Source organism: Anas acuta, chromosome 11 (genome assembly GCF_963932015.1).
Source record: "Anas acuta chromosome 11, bAnaAcu1.1, whole genome shotgun sequence".
Classification (NCBI taxonomy): Eukaryota; Metazoa; Chordata; class Aves; order Anseriformes; family Anatidae; genus Anas; species Anas acuta.
In genome coordinates, this window is record NC_088989.1 from 12,004,695 (window position 1) to 12,021,230 (window position 16,536).

A 16,536-nucleotide genomic window follows, 5' to 3' on the forward strand; every position below is an offset into this window, starting at 1 on the left:
GATTCTGCTCCCAGATCCACGTGAGTATTCACAACCCACCTCTGACCTCTGCGTGGCTGCAGCTGGCCGCGATGCTCTCCACAAACCTCACCACTACTTAATGCTCCCAGTGGGGTGTCTGTGGGGAAACAAGTGCTTATCTGGTGCGTGCAACGAGTGGCAGCACGTTGGTAACTGCGACGGCGTATGGAGCTGCTCCCTGCGTGGAACGGGTCTGCTGGAGCGGACCCCGGTACAACACGAAGGCAGCAGGGAGCTGCGGCCACCCTGGGCTGCCTCTGGCAATGGAGATGTTTCTACCTCCTTCTCAGAAGCGTGCCCTTGTACTGCAGCAAGGCTGAGGGGTTTTGGTACCTCTGCAGTGCACCCAACACCCAGCGCAGCTCCTCTGCCTTCGCTCTGGTGCAGTGACAGGCTGGGGAGGAGCGGGGAGGGGAGAACAGCAGCCTCTGATTAAAACTCAGCCCCCCTGGCCCTAGATCTGAGGAGACAGAGCCCGCCCTCCCTTCCCTTACAATAATTTTATTTTATTACAAAAAGAGCCCATATTAAAAAAGCTCATGATTGTGTTTTCTGTTCACCAAGACTTTTCCTGTATTCGACCTTTGGATAACCTCCAAGGCTTGCAAACATTTGAAAGGAGTAAAGGAGCTCGTTTTATTGCAGGGCCTCAGCATACATTCTTTCCAGCCTATCTTTAACATCAGTTGACAAGAATTATATAATTGCAGTCTGTGATCCCTTTAAGGCTAAAACGTATTCGTTTTCCCTCAAAGAACACTTCAGGTTTCAGAGTTAAATGTATACATTTTTTTCCATCTGGGTTATTCTGTAAAAAGCCGTTTTCTCTTAAACTGGCAAGTCTCATTCTACGAAGTTGCATGGATTTATTTTTTACTGCGGTTTTGAGCTCACATGTTAACAAGTCGAAGAAACAGCCTCCAAATCCCAACCTGTGTTTCCCATTCCATTGGAAAATTAGTGGGTTACAGAGACCACGCAGGGGGAATTATACTCCTTAGGTGGAACCAAATAAAATTTCAACATACTGATTTAATCAAATTAGTGTCTAATGCTAATTGATAGGCAGTCTGGAGATGGACAGGTAGCTGGACTGGATTTGATCTCGCATTTCAGAGGCATGACGCAATCCTCTGGGTCAGGAAGGAATTTCTGCTTCCCTATCAGAATGGCATCTGCCACCATGTCGTAGGAAGCCGTGGACATCGGATACTTGGATAGGAGCTGGGGCATGATGCCAAAAAAAAAAAAAAAAAAAAAAAAAAAGTCAGGTCTAAAGACATTACCTGGAATTTAAAAAATGAGTTAGCCATAGCCACGATGGCATTCTGTTTGTGTACGTTCCCCATGGGTCAGGTTTTCACTGGTGTTGGTGAAAAAGCACGTAAAGACGTGGGTGCTGCTGGAAGCTGTGATGGTTGTGGCTGTGTGGCGGGGCCGGCAGCATTTGGATCATCTCTCTGGGGAGCCAAAGTGATGTCCCAGGGGTGCCGAGTGAGAAGTTGAAGGAGACTGCAAGAAAGCTCGCTCCTCGGAAAATGTTCGAGCTATGAGAAATGGAGGGAGCCGCAGCCTGGTATCTGCGTGCAGAAAGGGAGGTTAAATTTATCTGGTAAATTAGCCATTAGGAGCGATTTAGCTGGGTGAAACCGGGGCTCAATGGGCCAATTGTCTGTCCTGGTACAGCCAAGGGGGCTCAAGGGGTCACGTAGGGGTTGAGAGGGGTTGAAAGGAGAAGGTTTGGGTGGTGGCTCTCTGTTTTGCCATGGACTTACCCAAATCTTGGAGTTCTTACCTGTCAGAGGAGGACAGTGCCAGCCAACGTGCCTTACTTCATCCTCCTTTATCTAAGCACTTTAGGAAGTGCAAGCTTTTATTCCAAATAGTGTTTGCTAGTAAAAATGGCTCCCTTCTTCAAATATTTAGTTAATCTAATGCTGATTGCCCCCATTCCCTTAGGGGAGGGGGGCAGGGGCAGCATTCCTGGTTTTATAGAGGGGCAGGTTTGAGAGGGCTGTAAATGCACGTCGCGGGGGTTGGATACAATAACCTGCGAGAAAGGAACCGGTAACAGAATCCTTTTAATGAACTACAAGCGCACAGTTTATAAACTTGGACACAGATTACGCTCCTGCCTACTGTATAAAAATAACCGCATTTGGATTTCTTTGTGGCCAAAGGATCTTATAAGATCTTATAACCTGTTAAGTTTTCACCGCACGTTTTTCTAACCGAGACAGGTCCTGTGTAATACCCCGTGTCGTGCTGAAAGGAAAATCTCAGGTCTGTTAAGCTGTTCCCTGCTTTTGGTAGCCTCTCTGTATCAGGATTCACATTCTTGTTTCCGTTTCAAACAGGAGACTAGTTTACAAGGCAAGTTCCTCCTTGGAGATCACAAGAGGCTTTCTTTCCCTTTTCTTTTTCTGAGAGGAAGGATTAGGTCACCAGTAATACCGTTTGCTTTTTATTTTTTCTCCTTTGGCTAATCTGCTCTCCAAGATGTCCATGTTACAAGAGAAATAAAAGGCTTTAAGTGAGCGCGGGATTTTTTCCCCCTCACCTCAGCTCTCCAGCCGAGAGGGGTGATTTACAGGAATCGCTGCATGGAAAAGCGTTAAAACAGAATTTCAGATGCTTGTAAGACAAAGCAGAAAGATAGTAGAGCATCAGGTGCTCCAAAGGCGTTCGGTGGCTGGTGATTACAAGCCTGTCTGCACCGTGTCCGGGCGTACTGTTCTCGCAGTTACAGCTTTGTCAGGAGAGCTCCTGTAGCCACTCACCTGCAATCAGCAGGCTTATCATTATCCAAAGGCCTTTATTTTCTATTATCTTTGTGCGTTTTTACATGGCGCAGACGTTAATGGTCCCCCAGCGATTTTGAAGATGTGCTCCTGGAGCCTGGCACCCTTCCCACCGGCGGCACGCAGCGTGCCGGGCACCGGCTGGCTTCACCCGCGGGAGGACGCGTGTTAACGCCAGTGCTCATGTGTGGAAAGTTTGGGGACCCAGAGCAAGATGATTCTGGTCAGAGAGTGCTGAGCACAAGCAGGTTATTGCTTTGCGAAAGCCGTATTATTCTTGTTCAGTACCGAGTGCTGGTACCGGTTTGTGCTGAGGCCGTAAACGTTTTGCAGCAATAGCTCTGAGGCTGCATTGGGTGCTTTGTACCTCGCGTAGTACAGCGTGTTCGCTCCGGTCACGTCATGCTTAGCAAACTCTGTTTAAAGGGCCAGGTCGGACTGGATTTACATCAGCACAGCTCTGCCAAACTCCGTGCCAGCTTCCAATAACCGAAGCTCCGGCTCTCAAATGTTTTCAGCTTTTTTTTCAGTCCTTTCTGAAGAGTTTTAAAAAATGCAATTAAATGGACAGTAACACTCAGCAGCTAAGCATGAAAAGCTGTTTATCTAAGGATATCTAAGTACTTGACAAAGGTGGGTAATTCTCACAGTGCCCTTTTTCGCAGGGCGGGATGCTGGCATGCGGAGACAGCGAGCGGTTTATCTGAGTAACGGAGTCGGTAGCAGAGGTAGTAATTAAAACTCTGGTCTCATGACACCCAACTCTGTACTGTAACCACTAGACAAACTGCCTCCTGGAACCGTATCTCATCTCTATCTCCCTACATATGCACAATAAAGCCTTTGTAGTATATGCTGTACACTTGCTATTGATAGTTGTATCAGCTGAAAGATAATGCTTGCTCTTCTAACTGGCTGCGAGTGTGCTCCGTGCAACCTCAATTATCTGAGCATAATGGGGAGCGGTGGAGAATTTGGGATAATCAGGGTTTCAAATGATGGAGGGAGGGTTTGGTGTAATTAACAGGCATGGTGGGACGCGGCGTGTTTGGGAGAGCAGGTTCGGATGGCTGGCGTGGAGCTGCGCAGCCGGTTAACAGCCCCCGTGCTGCAGTTTGGGATGTGTTTTTGGTTTTCTTTTTTTTCTTAAAGGAGGTGTGTCTCTTCCTCGCTTTGTTTCAGAGAAAAAAAAGGACAAATGCGTTTCAAACATGTTGCTGGTATCCCTTTAAGATCGGTGAAGGCCGACAGCAGTTATTAATGTAAAACCTCTACTATATGGGGGCAGTTTAAAAATGCAGATCGATAGGCGCTGTGCACCCAGACCACGGTGGATGGAGGCTATGTGGGTGGCTCGGAGCCTCTGCAGAGGAGTAGGACCAGAGAGCATCTGAAAAATAATTTCCCCTGCATATGCCGTAAGCTGTGGGATTTTGAGTGTGACCCAGCCGTTAATGAGCTCCATACAGGCAAACGGACACAGTTACTGTAGGGATGCATTTGTTTATAAAGATAAAATGCAGGAGCCGGTAGCTGCTCACGTAGCATCTTTATGCTGCATGTGCTGACCTCCTTGTGACGGAGATCTTTACTAATGTGACTTAAAATACATTTCACCGGGCCGTTTCGGCAAGCCTCACATCCCTGCTTGCTATCCGTAAGAGCTAATCTGTCTCTAAAAGCAACAGAGTAAAAAGATGGGATAAAGTTTGCAAAGTATGGCACCGAGAGAGACTGACTGCTCAGCTCTCACTGCGCTGTGTGCTCTCAGCACAGCCGGCTTTGGAGCCAGCCCTGTCCTCTGCCTCACACCAGCCGCAGAAATTAAGAGCAGCCTTCACTCTTGGAGCTCTTATGAACCAACAGATGGGTGCAGGTAAGGCTGAAAGACCTTCAGGAAGGAATTAACTTGGTTTGTTTTTATTAAAAATAGTGTCAGATAGAGGATGGCTATTCAGCACTGAGCAGCCTCAGAGTTCATCTCGAAGCATTAATCTGCTCTGAGACCGTGGTGTTACGTGGCCCCTGCCAGAAACACGCGGGCGAACTGATTAGGACCAGAAACACGACTTGGTTTGTGTTTTTTTTTTTTTTTCCTCAGCTGTTACCTGAGAGCCGGGGTCCATTGACATCTGGGAGCTGATGTCTGGCTTCTTTTCTGAAAAAGTCACTCCACTCTTAGGTGCTTTAAATTATAATCTGTACTTTTCCCCCGTAGTGTACGGTGGCTGGAAGTCATGATCTCATCAGTGAGTTTAAATGCCTTAAAAAAAAAAAATTTAAAAAAAAAAAAAAAAATATATATATATATATATATACACATATATATATTATTTTATTTTTTTTCTTATGTGCTTCAGTGCTTACCCCAACATGCATGTTTGTGCAGGGAGAGCGTGCATATTTATTATCTTTAATGCAGTCTGCATATACACACACATGTATGTAATTCTCTTTCTATTTAGACACCAATCTGTAGATGTGTATTTATGAGGGCTTGACATAGACTTCAGTGGAAACAGGACTGACCCCAACATTTTATGTTATTAGGAGGAACAACTGTTCACCCTTTAAAATGCCTATATTTGGAAATCTGATTCCAAACTCACACTGGTTTAACTTAATTTTGTGGCGTTTCTCCAGATTTTCATAACCAGTGGAAGCGAGGACAGGACCGAGAGGAACGTTCGTGCTCCATGAAGGTGAGCGCCCGTCCCGGCACGCTCATGCCTCGGCTGTCCCAAGGGATGGGGCAAGCATGCAGCTTTGGCCCTGGTGCTGTGGATGCCCTCGTGGTCCTTCTGCCTCTGGATTTGGTGCCTTTTCTTCTCATCTTTTTCTTTTTCTTCCTCACTGCTTTGATCGTTGCAAGTCCCATCTATCTTATTTAATTTTTTTTCAATATCTGGTCAGCTGCTTTTGTGGGAATCTCGTGCTGCCTCTTTTTTTTTTTTTCTTTCCTGGGTTGTCTCGATCACTTTGGGGATCATTTTGTAGCGCATAAAGCAGCGAGATAAAGCACAAAGGGCCCTTGATAAAGGCCGAGTTTTGTTTAACAGTTCAGATAGTGAAAGTTTACAAGAGCTGTACTGGGAAAGCTATGCTGTGAATAGAGCTATTATTGCCATTATCACATTGTTTAGACTGGTGGGCCAAAACACAGGCATTTCGTATTTGTTTAACAGCTTCATCAAGCTGTATATTTGTATTGTCCTTTGGGCTGTGTTGTCAGAGGGTTGCAAGCGGCATAAGAAGAAGTATCAGCCGTTCCTTGGGGGATTTGGCGGTCCAAGAAGTCATTAATTATCGAAGAGTGGAGACGAGGCGCAGAGGCAGGGCTTGGCTCTCCCAAATTTGCCGGAGCTGGGCTGTGGGGGCCGATAGAGGGCAGCAACCTCCTGCCGCTGCCGCTCGCCCAGCGCCGGGGGCCCCCGGCCGCCTCCGTGCGGGGCTGGGGAGGGGGTCGGAGGGGGTCCCGTGGTGCCAAGGGGGGGGCTTTTGGATGGGGGCAGCCTCGTTGCCTTCCCCCCGAAGTAAAAAGCAATAATAACGATCTAGAAATAGTCGCACTCATAATCTAGAAATAATTTCTGAGGTTGCGACGAAGAACGGCCAAGTCAAGGTGCGCGTCGTGTCTGTAGGTTCCCGGAGAAGCAGCTTTTTATTTGTGTATATTTATGTATATACATGTGAAAACGAGGATGATGTATCATGTTATGCCTGGATCTTGAGACAAACATACAGCTTAAATTGCACGATTGATTCTATGGGTTATTTCAGCACTAAGTATTCTCCCATTTTCAGCACACACGGCTATGATTAAAAGCTAATACTAAATATTAATAGTAGCAGCTAGTATTAAAAGCTAATGGTTATTACTTTTTTTCCTCTTTGCCTGCTTATACAGTCCTTCAAAAAGAAACAACAAAAACACACACACAAAACAACCCCACCCCACCCTTGTATATCCCGTGTGGACTCGTTGTGCTGATTTTGGTACCGTCGGGTCTTTAGGGGCCAGCATGAAGGTGAGCAGCTCGCCCTGCAGCGTCCGTGCTCTCACCGGGGCTGTGCAGGCACTGCGAGGTGAGCAGCAGAGAGCACGGAGCAGATGGTTACAAACGGGTGCTGCTCCTCACTTCCATGGTTTGCTGCATAAATGTGCTTTATTGCACCTTTTCTGCAGTTCGTTGCGAGGACAGTCGCACTCCTAATCCTTATCCGACACAGGAATCCCCTCCTGGCTTGCAGCTTGAAGCCATGGCCGGCGTTGTGCTGCTCTGATTTGTTGACTTTGATATTTTTTAATTACGCTTCGTATTAGTTCTTGTCCGAGTTGCTGGTGCGGCTTACTTCTGACCACCACCCGAGACCGAGTGACGGTCGCTATAGCGTAGTCTCGGCGTTTTCCATGGCTATATTGTTTTCAGGGCTCACCATCTCAGCAGAACGTGCGCCTTATTTCAGCGGGGCTCTCACGCTGCGCGGCAGCCGTGAATTCAGTGAGGAACCCACAGAGAGCCTGTGTGCTGGGGGGGTTAGATGCAGGCATGCTCCTTAATGCACTGAGAGCATTAGTTCTGATCTGCGGTGCTCTGGAAGCTTTTTCGAGCTCTTTTTTGATGATGGCTTGAACTATTCCTCAAACTGAAAGTGGCTGCTGTTCCTATATTTTGACAGCAGCTTCTAATACATGGAAGCCCTTCCTGGTATTTAAAAAATCAATGTATTGCATACGTGCTGAGGAGCGAGCGTGATTCTTTTTGAAGTTCTTCTGTATTGTGCAGTAACAATGTTTTATACGTGAAAAACAGTACAAGCAATTCCTCATAACTAACACGTTTGCTTTAAACAATGAAGCCTTCACTCAGGCTCGGTCCGGTGTTCGTTAGCGAGTGAGCGCAGCGCTGGCCCCAGTCAATAAAAGAAGTTTGCTGGTGGCAGGACTGCAGAAGAGGGAAGTCCATGTAAGTATTTGATGCTTGTTCTGGTTTTTATTTGCTTGCTGTGGGGCAAAATATTGTCCCTTAGAGCAAGTAATTTTTATTTTATTTATTTTTAAAAGGATCTAGCCGTGCAAGCAACACTGAAAACTTAGTGCTGAGCCTTGATCTTACCGGAGTCATTCCCATCAACCTCACTGTCTCCGTTCACGGGAGTAAAGGCCACGGGAGAAATCCCACACAGGAAAACGTATTCTTTGCCCTGAAAACCTCGTTATCTTATACGATCCAGGTATAAACAGTTGGTTCATTCCCGAACCGCAAAGGGCGAAATCCTGCCTTGCTTACTCCAGCGAGGTTTTGCCAGGGCAAATGCGCTCCTGGCTGACACCTCCGGTGAGCTCAGCGTGCACAAACCCCGGCCCTTCAGCCCTGATGGAGCCCGTTTGATCTGCTCGTTTATTGCCAAGTGGTATCAGCAAGGGAGCCGAGCGCAGAAACGTGACCACACTGAGTGCTATTTGTTGCGCTGCATTATCTGCAGTGCCCGTGTTATTCTAGAAACTTTTTTTTTCCTGCCTGGAACATTTTGCTTCAGCAAATGAAGAAGGGAGGAAAAAAAAATTGAAGAGACCTTCATTTGGTGGCATAGAAAATTTGCATAAAATATCGCTCTAAGCATTGAAGGATCTTATTACATAGGGTTTTGATGATAATCTTTGTTGAAATAATATTTAACACATGCTGCACTTTTAATTAAGTATCTGAATAATCTCAAATTAATACCAGAGGTTTAAAAATAAGTTTTCATTTTAGTGAACTGTAACATAATAGCAAGCTGCACGGCAACCCCCTCCTTTACCCTTTGATTTAATTAAATGCCCTTCTGTGTGCTTCTTCTCACTTCAGAAACGCACAGGAAGAAAGCAGCCCCAGACGTTTTAGTTAGCATTTTACCACTTTGCTTCTCCCTCCATCTCCCCTCCAGTACTTGCCCTGCTCCCCACAGGGCTTTGGTTAAGGTGTTTCTTCGGGGGTCAGCTCGTCTGGGGCTTGGCGACTGGCCTGGGTGCTCGGGAAGGGCAATTACATGGGGTTGCCTTGGTGCTGGTGTTTCGGTGCCGACACGGGGGTCCCTGCCGGGAGCAGCAGCCCGTGGTGGGGGGAAGCGTTGGGTTTTGTCCGTGCTCACGGTGGGGAGGATGCATCCTGCGAAACCCTGGGGTGGCTCCGCGCCGAGCACTCCGCTCCCGGAGTTTGTAAGGTAAAAAGGAGCTTAGCGGTGTCATGGTTTCCGAGAGCAATCAAGCCATTGCAAATAAATTCGCGTTTATTCTATTTATTTTTTCAAATTAAAAAGGCCTGATCCAGCCAATTTGTTTGCCTTCCAGTTAGGCGGCTGTGACAGTCACCGCTTCATTATTCCATCTTAAGAAATCCCATTAACCAAAGGAGAGAAAAAAAAGAAAAAAAAAAAAAAAAAAAAAGACCTCACTTAGATTCGTGTCAGCGAAATTGTTTTGCCGACGCTACCTCGCTGCGAGAGCGTGCGCCCAGCCGGAGCGCGGCCGTTTGCTGCTGCTCTGAACACACACTCGCAATTTGGGAGCGGGAGGATGTGAAGCAGGCTGGCTTTTGAAGGCTTTCTGTTAGATTTCCCCTTTATCCCTTACCATCTATCATTGTAAAGGAGACATATATAACTGCCGCGCTTTGTATATTAAGGGGAGCTGCCTGCTTTTTCCCTCTGCGGAGATAATGACGCCGAGGGTTGTTGACTGCTGTTATCTCTGATGACAGCCTTATCTGCATGGCTCTGATTCCCGCTCCCGGAGTCGCAGATACATCCAGTCCTTCGCAAACTGACCACTGCTCCGATTACGCCTGGGCACCGAGCTGCTCGGCGGCAGGCTGGAAAGCCAATATTCGCGGGCAGTGTCGTTTTTAACCAGTTGTGTCGCTTGCTGTGCTCCCCTCACACCTCCAAACGCAAACCTTTGGGGGGAAATGCTGGGGGTAAGGAGGAATGGGAGCCTCTAAAGAAGGTCAGCTCCAAGGCAAATGCCCCCCTGCCCTCGCCAGCAGCCTCTGCGGGTGCAGGAGGGCGATGAGCAGTTGTTGAGCGGTGCTGGTGCTGCCTCTGCGCGGGGAGCCCCCCTTGCTGATGCACCCAGGAATGCTATTTGCGTGCTGCACCCCTCCCAGCTACAGCGACTAGGAATCCAGGAGTTTATTTTAATTCCTCTAAACATAATAATCTGCAGTTAATTGGCTAACATTCACCATGCCTCGAAGGTGCGGCACGCTGCAGTTGTTTGGCAGGCTGAATTCCTGTCCCTCAGAGATCTCAAAGCAAATTTCAAATATTTATGAATTTAGCCTCTTAACGCTCTTGAGAAACAGCCTCGTTTTACTGCTGCAGAAAGTGAGATTCGGAGATAGCGAGCACGCTTGGCTGGGCTCACCCGGAGCCTGCAGTGCCGCCAGCCACGAAACCCAGGTCTCCCAGCACCCCCAGCTCATCGTACCCAACAGGTCACCTGTGTTTTACCCTGCGATCCTCAAAAATAACATTCTCCACGACGTGGGTTTCTGCAAATCCTGCCTGGAGCTGCACAAGGTTGTGTCACACATGGAGCACTTGCCCCGTGCTCTGCACACAGCCGGATTTCTGCTTATGAGATTGTCTGCTCTTTCTCAAATATAGGGCACTTTTTGTCTTCTCCCTGTCATACCTTATATGTTTCAATCTGAACACTTAGACCAATTTTACTGATACATGATCCAGCCTGTCTTTTCCAGCCTGCACCTCTTACTTCAGTGCTCTTCGTTCTGGGCTTGTCTGCGTTGCAGTTCGAGGCTACCACGGTTAACTACAAAGAAAAGTGTTACTGGAAATGTGCATCGCTGAAGTATGCCGATGCTTTTTTCCCCTTCTTAAAAATACGTTTTACTGGAAACCATGGCAAGGGGAAGATACTCATTTTGCCCTAAAAGTTTTCAGGGATGTTTATTTTTCCAATGCTTCAGAAGAAGGCAAAGCCAGACATTTTTTTTCAGTGCTGAAGAACAATTATTGATTAAAAACCATAATTCATCCTGAAAAATCACTCTAATTTTCATTTCTGGTTGAAAAGGCAGCAATGTATGACTGAAAAGTTTTGGTTTGAACATCATTTTGGTTTGAGAAGCTGTTTTTGTCACGTAAGAAGTTTTTGCCCTGCTCCCGTGGGCGCGATGTGCGGGCACCGAGGGCTCGTCCTGCACCGCTCTGGTGGTCGACCCAAGGGGCTCTCTGCTTGAGACACGTAAACCAGCCTACGAGGAACGTTGAATTAAGATTGTAGAACTGTTTAGGATGGCATTCAGGAAATTCAGTTGCAGACCACAGCATGGAATATTCTTATGCGTTTTGAAGAGGAGTTTGGGTATTAATAACGTGTCTGTTTTTTTCCACTCCAGTGCTTCCAGCTGGTCTAACAGGAGCGAATGCCTCAGCCCGGAGCTGTTGCCTTGCTGTTGTACGTGAGGACAGAGCAGGTCACATGCATAATGCTTGTTTTCCGAACCTGTGGGGGACTGGAAGGGGTTGGGGTGGGCAGCATTACCTCGTCTCGCTGTGGTTGTACCACTCCTATAGCGTTCCTTGTGCCAAACTCTGAGTGCAGCGTAGGTGTTAGTGCTTGGGGCATGCCCTTGGGCACTGTTAGTCCCCATGCTAGAGGACAGGGAAGCTTAGAGAAGCAGCCAGACTTCCCCCAGTGGGGTTACAAACTGCTTTGTAATGGACTCTTGCCCATTACCCTTCTTTCTGGGTGGGTCTGGGGTTCTGGCTCAAACCCGCTGCCGTGGGCAGCCTCAAAGACGGCCCCAGCAGCAGATCAGGCTGTGGGTGTGCTGGCTGCTGGCTCCTTGCTTGTGCCACCGGAGGCAGATCCATCCTTACCGGAGTCTTGCCAGCGAGGGTGGCACCGTGTGGTGGTCCCTGCCTGGGCTGAGCCGTGCCCTGTGGGATGCAAAGCCCCCTGCTAAAGCCAGGCACCCTCTCTGCAGGGCTGCAGTGCCTCAGCTTGCAAACCAAACAGCAATGTCAGCACTTGGAGTGTGCTGTTCTGTTCATAAGGGTGGTTAAATCCCTGTCTTTCCAGGATAAAAACTTTTTCCCTAATGATTTCTGTTGTGATCCCCACGTGAGCTATCTCTGGCCACAAACACGGTCCTTTCTCTGTATCACTTCCAAACATCACCACGGATGTCCGTCCCGTGACACAGTGATGGGAGGACACTCGTGCCCTCAGGATGGTGATGGCAGCAGCTTGTGTGTGGTGGCCAGACCCTGCAGCTGTGTGTCCTGCCAGAAGCCCTTCTCTCCCCAGCAGGAGTTACCCAGGCCTGTGTGCTCCTGTTCCCAGCCGTGACGTGGAGAGAGGCTGCGTAACCCACACCATCGCTGTACTTCACTGCAGCTCGCAGCGTGCTTCTGTGTCTGCTGACAGGTGATTAATAAGGAGGTTAGTAATCAATGTTCTGGGTCAAATCCTGCTCCAGTTCCCCAGTTCATGCCTGACACAGAGGTCGCTGCCGGGAACAACTCCCCGTGTGGCTGCGAGCTGGGCTGGGCGCTTGGATGTAAAGTCAGGACAGGCAAAAATGAGGTTGGATAGATTTGACCTTCACCTGGTAGAAACATTTCTGAGGTCATGAGGTGCGCTCCATGGCATTGCAGAGGTATAAAATCATCTCCAGGTGAGTGATGAGTGGTCCCACAGACTGATGAGGTTTTGCAAGCTGTTCAGTCCAAACCTTGGTTTTGTTATTTGAGTGAGGTGCTGCTGAGACACTTGGACAAAATCCCTGAGCCTCTGATGGTGTCGGGCAGGCAGTAAATGCCCGCTCGCTGCAGGGAGAAAGCAGCACTCCTCGGAAGCGTGGTTTCCATTTAAACTTTCGGAGGGCTCCCAGCTCTGGCCTGGCAGTGTTTATCTGCGCCGAGTGTGAATGGGAATTGGAAAAGAGGAAAGAGAGAATGGCTGCTTTTTAAAAAGCTAATTTAAAAGCAGGCGCAGTCTTCTGTAAAGATGATTCTGATTGTCCAGAGCTCTTTTAAAGGGACAAGGTTAAATGCATTTGTATTGGGAATGTGGGATTAGGCACACACACAAAATGAACAACATCTTCTTTATTTATTTCATACTTAAATGGCCAAGAGTGTAAGTCAGTCAATTCCTGATGATTTGGGAATGCAAGGGGATTTTCTGTATTGTTTTTTTTTTATGTCATAAAGCTTTTTATCTCCGGCTTTGTATATTAGCTATTTCTACATTGCCACCAACCTCCTCTTCCGTCCACCATCCTTCTGTAGCCAAGGGGGCTGAAATTATGCGTTGTCTGGTACGTGGCACAATGGCTTGGAAGCTACAGGTAAAATACTTGAGTCTGTTCCCATGTGCCTCAATTTAGCAGTATAAAGCTGCTTCGCGTGGGAAAGGCTGATATTCATACTGCTATTCTACACCCGAGCTGAAATGACCGAGGGTTTAAAACAACCCTGTGAAGCAGGGAATTGCAGTATTATTTACAAAGTGCTGATGCTTTGGCAAAAAAACATGAGCAGACCCAGTTCAAACTGATTACAGTCTCTGTTCAGTGCTGTCTGGAGCAGGACTGCCTTTTCTTGTATATTTTTACTGTGTGATTTTAATCTTGGCTGTGTCTGTTCATTGCTATTGTAAAAGGGAAGGAATCGTAATAATTTGAAGAAAAAGCCTGGGGAAGTGGGAGTTTCTTTATTGACAGCTTTATAGCTGGAGAAACTGAGGCATGGAGAGGCCCTGGAGGTTCATGGGTGCAGAAAGCTGGCAAAAAGCGGTGTAGGAGCTGGGGAGGGCACCCAGAAAATCTTCAGCTGATGGAGTTTGCCCCACACAGCAGCAGCACTTCTGGCCAGGGGGCTACGGGCTGGAAGGGGACTGTGTGTGCCTCACGAGTTAAGGTTTGGTAGCTTGGTCTCTGGTGGCACAGGGCGAGGAGACGCCGCTGGTCGTTTTGCAGAAAATCTTTTTGGAAGCAGCTCAGCTTAATGCTCCCTCTGCATGAGCACAGCCAAAGGACTTCAAGGGCTCTTCACGTGGCCTCCAAGAAAGGGAACTCTGGTCTCGGGCTGCACACCAGTGTCCAGATATTTCCCGTCAGTGGACTCTTTTCCTTTTAAAAATACATAGATATTAATTCCAGCTTGTCATGCACTGTCTGCCTTCTCTCAACAGTCTGGCTTCGCCCTCCCACCCTTGCTGTGGTAGTGTAGCTCTCCAGATCCTATCTTACCTTTCTGGAGCAAACATCCTCTCCTCCTTGTGCAGGCCGGGCCAGGAGCTGTGCTGCAGAAAAGCCGCGCGTGTCACTGCGCTCAGATGAGCTCTGAGCGATGCCAGCTGAGGATCCCACTGGTTGGATTCACTGCTGAGGAAAGGCCGAGAGCTGAGTACCCAGCACAAGGAGGGTTCTGTCTTACAGTGCCCGGTAGGCTCGATCAGCACACAGATTGTGCTCTGCTGTTTCTTAAACCCAAACCACTAAAACAGATGATGTAAAGGAGCGGGGCAGGAACGCTGTGTTCGTGGCTTGTTGGTGTTTGTATAGCACCAAAGTTGGGCAAGGCACTTTAAAAACAGGCCTGATGGCGTGAAGTATTGGCCCTAATTAAGCCAGACAGTTTTGGTGCTGATATTAGGGGAATCGAGATTGCCCTTTCACAAGAAGTTCCTGCTTTGAGTTTAAATATTACCTCAAACAGAGCTTCAGCAGGAAGGGGATGGACCCTCTGGGCAGGATTTGGGGCTGGAGGAACCCCCAAATGTTCAGGATGGGCCCTAAGCACTGCAAAACTGTGCTGCTTGGGGAGCTCTCTGTTTAGCAGAGCCATGTCCCAGCAGACCTATGACTCTTCAAACACTCTGGTTAAACACTTGTTATCCATACAGATGGAAATACCATAATAAAAATAGTTTTTTGCAACCAGGACCTACATTTTCTGTACACTCGTGCTCATTTCTTTGTTCCAGGTTTATTCTTGGCAGCGAATATTCCCCGATTCCTGTTCAGAGTAGAGCGGGCTATGCTTTCCCCAAATCCTTGGGTTGAATCACAAAAAATGTGTTATTTCCTTGCTGCGGTGTTGTCCAAGATTTAGGGGTCATGATCTAACACACCAGCCAAAACAATGACCTTGGCTTGAAAATGAGGAGGCTTTTTTGAAGGGTTGATTGAATTGTTGGAGTTTTTTGCCGGCTGTGTCTGAAACCTTTAGGATACTTTTACATTTTCAGGCTTTCCCCAGAGCTATTCACTTTTCCAGCTGAGGAACGTGGGACTGTTTGTGCTGCACACCTTTATGGCACTTGTTTGAGGTGCCTGAGTGGTGAAGATCCTCTTCCAAATTGCAGCATTTTGCCGGAAGGAGCTTTTGGAGCCCAGCCTCCTGAAGCTGGGCACCCAGGTCAGTTTGTGAGCACCCCTCACATCCCTCATCAGTTGTCGCTGGGAGCTAAATCTGAAGCTATATGGGGTGAGGGGGGGGTGATTATATTTTAAGCTTCATGATACCAACGTGAGCTGATAGCATGGGATGTGCTGTCGGGCCAGCTGTTAAAACCCAGGTATGAGGAGAGGTCCCAGCAGAGCTGTTCCTGGAACATGGGAAATGCTGCAGCAAAAAGCTCTAGGACTGGAAATTTGATTTTTACACCAACCCCTCTGGCTGCATTCTCGCCCTCATCTGGTTCCCATGTCTGTCTGTGCCAATTTCTCTGGCATTTGCTGTTGGTACCAAGTAGCTTTGATGTGGGTGAGCATCCCCCCTTACCCCAAAACGGAGAGAGAGCTGCTGATCCAGCTGAGGAGCCAAATCCCGTGCCTGCATTGCCCCCAGTCCTAGAGAAGCAGTAGCCACAAAGTGAGCAAGGGTAGGAAACAGCCTTAAACAAATTTGAGAGAACCACATTTTGCTCATAGTTGCTCCACAGCCATAACAGGTGGTGAGAGCTGTTGCAGCAACTACTGCTCCCAAGCTGTTCAGCCCACTCGTGCGCTCCACGACCAAAACGAACACACCTGCTGGCCTCGGAGGCTGCAGATCCTGAGCAGTTTCAGAGCACGTGTGGGAAGGTGTCCTGTGCAAAGATCGCCCTTATGCACCATTCCTCAGCCCCAGCTGGCCATTTATGGTGCTTAGTATTTGCCAAACATAAACTGAAATAGGCCTTGAACAATTACGTTGGCATTAGTGTGTTTTTCCCCGGCCAAGCAGCAAAGGCACCACGGCTCCTGTTGCGGAGCATGCCAGCGCTTGGAATGCACTCCTGCCAGTATCCCAAATAAATCACTCCTTATCCAGCCCTCCTCAGTCCTTCTGGAGGCTGCAACCCTGAAATCCCATCTAGTCCTTTGGTTGTCCAGGTAGTTCGTTGCTTGCTCTGAGGCAGGACGTGTCCCAGAGCCTTTCTGCTCCAAGGACTTTGTTGCCAATGACACGTCAGGGGTCTGTTCTTCCTCGGAGCCTTGCCTAGCAGACAGAGCACGTTGCGTGGGTTTGTGACTCCTAATCTTAGCCCTCTAACCTTTTGGGTCTGAAGAGCCCTTGTTCCTACAAGGAGTAGCCACGCAGGAGGTAAAGCTGAAAGGAGATGGGGCTTTGGGGAGCCTGTCCTCTACCTCCAGCACTGCCATACTGCAATAGGAGAACTTGACCAAATTTCCTTGGCTGTTTGAGTCTG

At 48.2% G+C, this 16,536-nt stretch overlaps 1 protein-coding gene across 1 annotated transcript in view; it reads left to right on the forward strand.

The window, feature by feature from the left end:
* Positions 1 to 16,536, forward strand: part of SEC61A1 (SEC61 translocon subunit alpha 1) — a 327,869-nt gene that overhangs the window by 250,854 nt on the left and 60,479 nt on the right. The gene's annotated exons all lie outside the window — the stretch shown is intronic.